General features: G+C 45.6%; 1 long non-coding RNA gene across 1 annotated transcript; it reads left to right on the top strand.

Annotated features, from left to right (window-relative positions):
* Window positions 1-447: 447 nt before the first annotated feature.
* On the top strand, window positions 448-7,395 carry LOC104985536. Its single transcript, XR_824917.1, has 3 exons — window positions 448-574; window positions 3,352-3,583; window positions 7,087-7,395. It is a non-coding gene; the product is annotated as an uncharacterized LOC104985536 (long non-coding RNA).
* The last annotated feature ends 221 nt before the right edge of the window (window positions 7,396-7,616 follow it).

The following is a 7,616-nucleotide window of genomic DNA, read 5'->3' as shown; positions in this document are numbered from 1 at the left end:
GCTTGTTTATGCAACCTCCAGCATGGGTGGGGGGCAGGGAGGACTCTGTGCCACCAGGACTAAAGAAAGAACTTTAGTCAGCAAATAAATACACGGTTCATACAAGCCAGCGGGTAGGAAAAGGACTGAGTCTGTGAATTGTCCGAGAGAAATAATTTTTGAAGGCAGATTTAGGGAGAGGTGTCTGACTTAATTTCGTTGGTATGGAGTGATGATTTGGAGTCTACATTCACAAAAAAGACAATTCATCTCATGAAGCACCAGACTACAAACCGCGGTCTCTTCATAGACCCTGATCAGTGGATTCAAATGGTGATGTCCTACATCCTGGGGGCCAGATGGCTCTGCTGCTGGCTTCACACCAACCTCTGGGTAACAGAGCCTTGCCGTCAGGGAAGCTGGGTAGGCACTGAGGCCAACTAGGGGGAATATGAAATGAGTCAGTCATTCTGTGAGTCCTGGCTGTTACCAGGAAGTGATCTAAAAAAAAAGAGAGAGAATAAATATGCATATCAAAAGCTGGAACAGAGATCTTGAACTGAAAGGCTGTTTGGAGTAGTTCATTCACTTCAAGGTATGAAAACCCACCTTCTCTCTGTGTGGAGACACTGAAAGCTGGCTGGTTTGGGGCTCTGCGTGTGACCAGATGGTGCCCGGGGACCACTTCCAGATGGGGCAAGCTCCAGGGGAGGAAGCCTTTACTTGAATGAAAAGCAGAGACTTTACTGAAAGTTTCTCAGTGACAAGCTTTCCATCATTAGTGGCCAGGAGGCAAGTTCCAAAACCCTCCTTAAGGGAAACTTGAAGAGATGCAAAGACACGGTCCTAAAGCCTGGGGAATTCATCCCGAGGCGGATGGACACAGCGGCAACCCACAGCGTTTGGGTGTGGGACTCACATCCAGCCACAGGCAGGGTTTTCTCAGCAGAGGGCGACACACTGGCTCTGGGTTGGGGGGCACCTCTCCCAGGAAGATCCCGGCCAGAGGGGATGATCTAGGGTGTCTGAATATCCAGATGACTGCTGATGACATTGGACGAAGGTCGGGGTAGGACACCATGAGACAGACCTCTGATTAAGACTAAAACGTTGGCTGAATGCTTATGTGCGAATTTTATTTTTAAGTTGTGACTTCCTTCCTGTCTTTTGTGGCCAGTGCCTGAGCTGGAGGAGGGAGAGTTGTTATCACTCTGCAAGAGAAGTTTCCCCAACTTTCTGGGTAGATTCTTCAGGCAATGGACATCTGACCCCTGCAGAGAACTACTGCAGGTCACCGGAGCCCTCCACCGCCCCACCCCAGGCACAGGCCCATGGGCCCAGAGACAGAATATTATATGCACATCTCTCTGTCCATTTCTCTTCAGAGACCCCAGAGGAGTGCGAGAAGCTAATTTCTGCAGCAGCGTTTGCTGTCCCACAGCTGAAAGAGGAACTAAAATTGAAGGCAGAATAGCGACATTTTGAAAATGCATATAGAGTTCACTGAGCTGTCTCAGCTTAGAAGTCTTTCAAAGCTCCTAAGAAATCACCACTAGGGATATATTGTTTTCAGACCCTTAGGATGATCTGTCTGGTAGCTGGTGTAAAATTGAAAAATTGTCCGGGAAACATTATTGACTTTTTGATCAGCTGCTGAAAATATGGTAGATGTGAAACTCCAAAAGTTGCACCAGATTCCTCGCCGGAAGGAAACCTCTTCTGAATTGCTTCCCAGTGATGGGTTTTCATAACATGGTGTTTAAAACCATTTTTCTGTAAATGATATCTATGTAGAAGGGAAGACTAGGCTAAAACAGCATATTTTATCACCTCAGATCATCTCATTTTCTCTCTCATTCCTGGATTCTGAGTTCTGTTTGGCTTAAATATGTAAAGCTTTCGACCATGAAGATATCTCACAGAACTGGGTCAGGAGGACAAAGTGTTGAGATAGACGGAGTTTTTAGCCAGCAGTTTCCCAATAGCACAAGATTTCCATTTTTTTTTTTTTTTTTTCTTTCTCATTCTTCTTCAGAGGAGAGCAATGTGTGTGGGGTGAGGACCTGACTACAGGGCTGCCCAGGCAGGAAACACTGTCTCAGCTCATGAAATTTTAAAAAGAAGAGATTTTAGAAAATGATATATATATTTATGGTTTGCTTCTTTCATTTTGTTCGATGCCACAGGCTTCATGCTTTGTGGCTGTGTGAAACATTGCGAATCCCAAAGTGAACCCATGAAATCAACTTTAGTGGTCACTCTTTTCCTAAAATGATGAGGATTTTTTTTAGAAAAAAAAAAAAAAAAGGTTTGTGTGTTTTTTCAGTTGATCAGAAGATATTTATAGACCCTCCCCTGGGTGCAGAGTGATGTAATGGGTCCTGAGGGAAAGCAATTAAAGAGCAGGCTTGGGATCTGACCAGCTGTATTTACAACCTTTTGAAAGAGGAGGTCTCATGTGTCATGTAAGACACTTGCCCCTTGGAGCCCAGCAGATCGGGGTGCAGACAGAAGGAGGGGGAGCCCAGGGACCCACCGTGGGGGAGATCAACAGAAACCCCAAATTCAAACTTATACTGTGTTCTGGGAAAAATAATAAAAGCAAGTGACCCAGGCCTCTCTCAACCTCTGAGAGATACTGGCAGGGAGAGGGGACACAAGCGGAAAGACGGCTGTGACGAGTGGTGACGATCACAGCCCCTGTTCTGTTGCCACTCCTGTCCCAACCAGTCATTCAGCTCTCGTCTTCTTCTGCCCAGCCCTCTTCCTGCTCTTTACATGCTTGGGAGTTATCTCAAGGTAGATCTAGAGGCTGCGGGTGTTATGGAAATAATTTGGCTTTGGAGTAAGTCAGGCCTGGGTTCAGATTCTCTGACTGTCCCATTTATAATGTTGGACTTTATTTTCCTACTCTGAAAAATGGGTGCACCCACCCCTAGCAGTCAGAGTAGTTAGGAAGACTGCAGCGGATTCTGTGTGTGAACACACAGCGTGGCGCCTGGCCCAGGACAGAGGCTTGGTGAAGATTACTTGTCTCTCAGCCCTGGTAGGGATGGCCAGTCACTGGGGTTCACCCATATTGATGTGCGGGTGGAATAGACTGGGCATGGAAACTGGTTGTGTTGCTGACTAGATGCGAGGTCCCCTGTGTCCCTGTTTCTAAGGAAACCAAAATGATTCAACTGGTGTTTTGCAAAGAGGAGTGTGACATGCAAGTTATTACCAGCATTGACATATTTCCTGCCAATCCCAAGGAAGAAAGGAGTAAATGGCCAAGAAGAAGAGCGGTTTGGTCATCAGATGGTTAAATGTGGTGAGGTAATGTTCTGTTAGAGGTTTTGAAACATTCAACGTATGTTCTCTTTGCTTCAGATAGACCGGAGTAGAAAGCATCTGGAGATACATGCACATCTGTGGGAAACACCTGTGTGTGTGGAGGAACCAGCACCCTGCTGTTCCTCTATAGTCTCTCAGTTCCATTCCCACCTCCTTGTCCTTCTCTATAGAGGGGATGGAAGCCTGCAAACCACATTTCCCAGATCCCCCAGCCAGCTGGCTTCCCAGTGAGCTCTACCAATGGCAGACACTGGTGGGAGACTGGAAGGTGAGTGGAAGGAAGAAGCCAATTAAAAAAAAAAAATTTTTTTTTTGCTGAAGTCTTTGGCAGTGGCAGCAGCAACAGCAGTGGGTGATGTGTGTTTGTGCTTAGGTAGTTGAATTTCAGCAGTGGAGGCAGTGATGCTCCTAGACTCCGGCTCTGGAAGCAGCAGGATCATGATGGGCAAGTGTGGATGGGAATTCAGCCTCCTGGCTTCTTGAGAGATGTTCCAAGAATAATAGCAGTGGAGCAGTGACTATATGAGCAGCCTCAGCCACAAACAATGGTGCATTCTGGATAAGGCCTTTTTTTCCCCTCAATACTACTTTTTCTTTTTTTTTTCTTGGTCAGCTCTAGGATGCTGCTCGCTTCCTGCAGTTACTAATCTCTGAGTGATCTCAGCTTCTCTCTTTTTTTCTCCGGCCCTTCAAAACATTTATAGCTGATTTCTTATGTTAATGCTCTTCTATCTGAAAGTCTTAGAGTAGTTTCTGTTTTGCTAACTGGACACTGACCCACACACATAAACTAAAAAAAAAAAAAACTGAAGGCAAATCAAATTAAAATTTCAACATCTGTAATCTCCTACTCCTACATTTTGGAGCTTACAGTGATGAAGGGATAAGCAAGATTTTATCCCTAAAATTGGCGACAAAACTCAGTTCCTCGTCATATGTCCTGCAGGTTCTACCAAAAAAGAAAGATTAATAAGACAAGTGTTCTAGAACAAGAATTGCCTATGAGAGATGCCTGTCTATAATCAGTCTGTCAAGGACCTTAATAATAGGTACTCCCTCTCCAGGTATTTTTTATACTTGGCCTTTCAAAGATGCTATTTCACTTAATTACCATAATAACCCTAGAAATTAGGTACTGTTCTCATTTCATATATGAGGAAGATAAAATACCATTAATGGAACTGGTTTATTGTTTAATGGCTGCTTATGCCTCCCTTTCTAGAACACATACTTTTTGCAACATGACCTAGCCACTCCTCCCATTCAGCGGCACAGTCTGTTTCTTCACTCCCTAGAATTTGAGATGAACTTGTGACTTATTCTGGCCTGTAGAATGTGCCAAAAGAGACCTGCGAGTTCCAGAACCCAGGCTCAAGAGAGCCGGCAGCTTCTGCTTGCCGTCCCCGGGAGCATGGTCCTATAATGGCCCTGAAGGCAGCAGGCTTTGCTTATCGAAGGATGAGAAATCATGTGGAGAAGACACATCAGAGCATTTAGAGTTATATAAGGACAATGTTAGGGTTCAAACTGATTACTTGAGGCCAAAACATCCCTTCCTCAGTCCAGTTCCTCTGGTGACCCTGGGAAGGAATTGAGCTCTAATCTGGTTAGCATCATCTGGTAAATAGGGCTGGCCCTGGGCTTAGGCAAGAAGAAACGGGTACCACTGTTGCATACAGGCAGATTCTGACCACGACTCCAGGCCATGGGGACAGGGAAAGGGGAGGGCTCTCTCTCTTTTTTCTAAGAATTAAAGCTTCTTTTAAAAAAAAAAAAAACAACAGTATGCATTTATAGCTGTGCTGGCTCTTTGCTGCTGCGCGGCTTTCCTCTAGTTTTGGTGAGCAGGAGCTGCTCTCCAGTTTCAGCGCACAAGCTTCTTGTTGCGATGGCTTCTCTTGTTGCAGGGCAAGAGCTCTAGCACACACCGGCTGCAGGAGTTGCGGCTCTTGGGCTCAAGAGCACAGGCTCAGTAGTTGTGGTGCTCGGGCTAAGTTGCACCAAGGCATATGGGATCTTAGGAATTGAACTCGGGTCGCCTGTGTTGGCAGGCAGATTCTCTACCGCTGAGCTACCTGGCAAGCCCAAGAGAGGGCTCTCTTAAGCTCAGAGCCTGGTTGAAGGCCTGGATCTCCTGTCTGAGTTCAGACTGGAAACAGTAAAACATCACAATAAAAAATGCAGTAATGTCTGCATGTGACATAGGCAGTGTGACCTCTGCCTCTTTTTAACTGAAACCCAGGAGCAGGAACAATCGTGAAGGACGCTCCTCAGGATTGAATACACACTCCAGGGGAGGTTTGCTGGGGGATTATTAGGAAGACCCTGCTCTCGGGGCAGCTATAAGCAGTTCCCTTGTCCTCATTCTCCGTAAACACCAGCGGCTTGGGTATTTAACTCAACGGATCTTAGAGGTAATTTTCCTTGGTAAAATAAGAGGTGTTCCACACACGTGAGTTGGTTGAAAGGACTGTATCAGACATTCTGGCTCTTGCTTACAAAAGTCATTATGATCTAGAGAGCCTAATAATTAGCGTATGCCCTTACCAGTGCTGACTCTGGCTTCAGATTTGAAGCAGGACCTGTAGGAACATTCTCGCACAGGACTCTGTCTAGAAGTGTAGCTAAATCTAGTGCTCGAATATTGTCACATCTGCCTGAAGTGAATCTGTTATACAAGGAATTTGTCAGCGTGCCAGGAGGACGGAGAACAGATACCTCACTGAGTTTACAGAACTGGTTATGCAACTCTCTTGTGCCTGCTGCCTTTAAATGTTTATTTTATGGAATTCAGCCTGAGACTCGCTTTCCTTGTCAGATATGTGCGTGTGTGTGTGTGTGAGAGAGTGGTGTGCTCAGTTGTGATTGACTCTTTGGGACCCTATGGACTGTACCACTGAGAAATGAGGATGAAGACAGGAGACCCCGTAGCCCTCCCCAACCTCTGCTGTAGACACACAGGCCCACGTGATGCCTGCGAGTGAAGGTTTATGTCCCTTAGTTTAAGGAGGTTCTCAGAAGCTGGAATAAAACCTGAATCCATTGTTAAGCCTCCTGGTTGCAGCAGCTACTGCTGCTGCTAAGTCGCTACAGTTGTGTCCAACTCTGTGCGACCCCATAGACGGCAGCCCACCAGGCTCCCCCGTTACTGGGATTCTCCAGGCAAGAATACTGGAGTGGTTTGCCATTTCCTTCTCCAATGTATGAAGGTGAAAAGTGAAAGTGAAGTCGCTCAGTCCTGTCCGACTCTTCTCGACCTCATGGACTGCAGCCCACCAGGCTCCTCCGTCCATGGGATTTTTCCAGGCAAGAGTACTGGAGTGGGGTGCCATTGCCTTCTCCGTGCAGCAGCTACAGTGGTCTTCATTTCTGTGCCCCCTTACATTTCTACATATTGGTTTTTCCACCATTAAACCCAGTAGGGTCAGCTGCCTCCGTTCTTTTATTGGAAGGACTTATAAGATGTATGAGATGGTATTGAGATAGGAGAAAATTAAAAAGGGCATCTCACCAATCCAGGAACCAACTTTTTTTTTTTTTAATGTGTGTGTCTGTGTTTGAAGGGTCATATGTGTGAAGAATCCTTTCCAGCTTTTGAAAAAGATACTTCAGGACAGCCCTGTAGCCAACAGCTCCCGCTAAAGCTAAAATTTCTCCCCCCTGGCCTGAGCCAAGTGCTGTTCTTAATTTCACAGCTTCAGAAAACCTGCCCAACTTCAACTTATTTTGGCCCTGAGCCCATTATTTTGTTTGCTTTTAATTATCTTTCAGGACCACCATACCGGGTGATGTACTTCTTTTTTCTGCCCCGATCTCACATCTTTGTACCACGAATACACCACTGAGTGACACTCTATTTCTGCGTACGCCAACTTTGGTTTTGGTAAATGAGAAAATGCTTGCTTCTTGTTATCTGTGGTGTGAAATTCCTTTGGGGAGCCCCACCAATAAAATAAATAAGACCATCAGGAGTCCTTAGACTCACTAAAATTCCAGACTCTCTAAAAACAATATTTTCTGTCTAATCTTAACGTTAACAAAACGATCAGTTGGGAGCCAAAGCATGGCTGTGGGATGAGCTATTTTGGACACTAACTGCATGACATTTAGAATAACCAAGTCACCGTGGACATTAAGGTGTCAACGAGAAGTGTCTGTTTCTCTGACGTGCACTTATAAATGCCTCATAATGGTGTATGTGTGTGATGTGTAAGCATGCACCCCAGACAGCAGAGAAAGTCGACAGTAACATGTCATTACCATGAGCATTCATGCTGAAAAGCTGTAGTCAGTTTAACTTG

This window comes from Bison bison, unplaced genomic scaffold, assembly GCF_000754665.1.
Source record: "Bison bison bison isolate TAMUID 2011002044 unplaced genomic scaffold, Bison_UMD1.0 scf7180017864050, whole genome shotgun sequence".
NCBI classification, from domain to species: Eukaryota; Metazoa; Chordata; class Mammalia; order Artiodactyla; family Bovidae; genus Bison; species Bison bison.
Note: the sequence above shows the minus strand (reverse complement) of the source record. Positions and strands in the feature narration are given on the sequence as shown.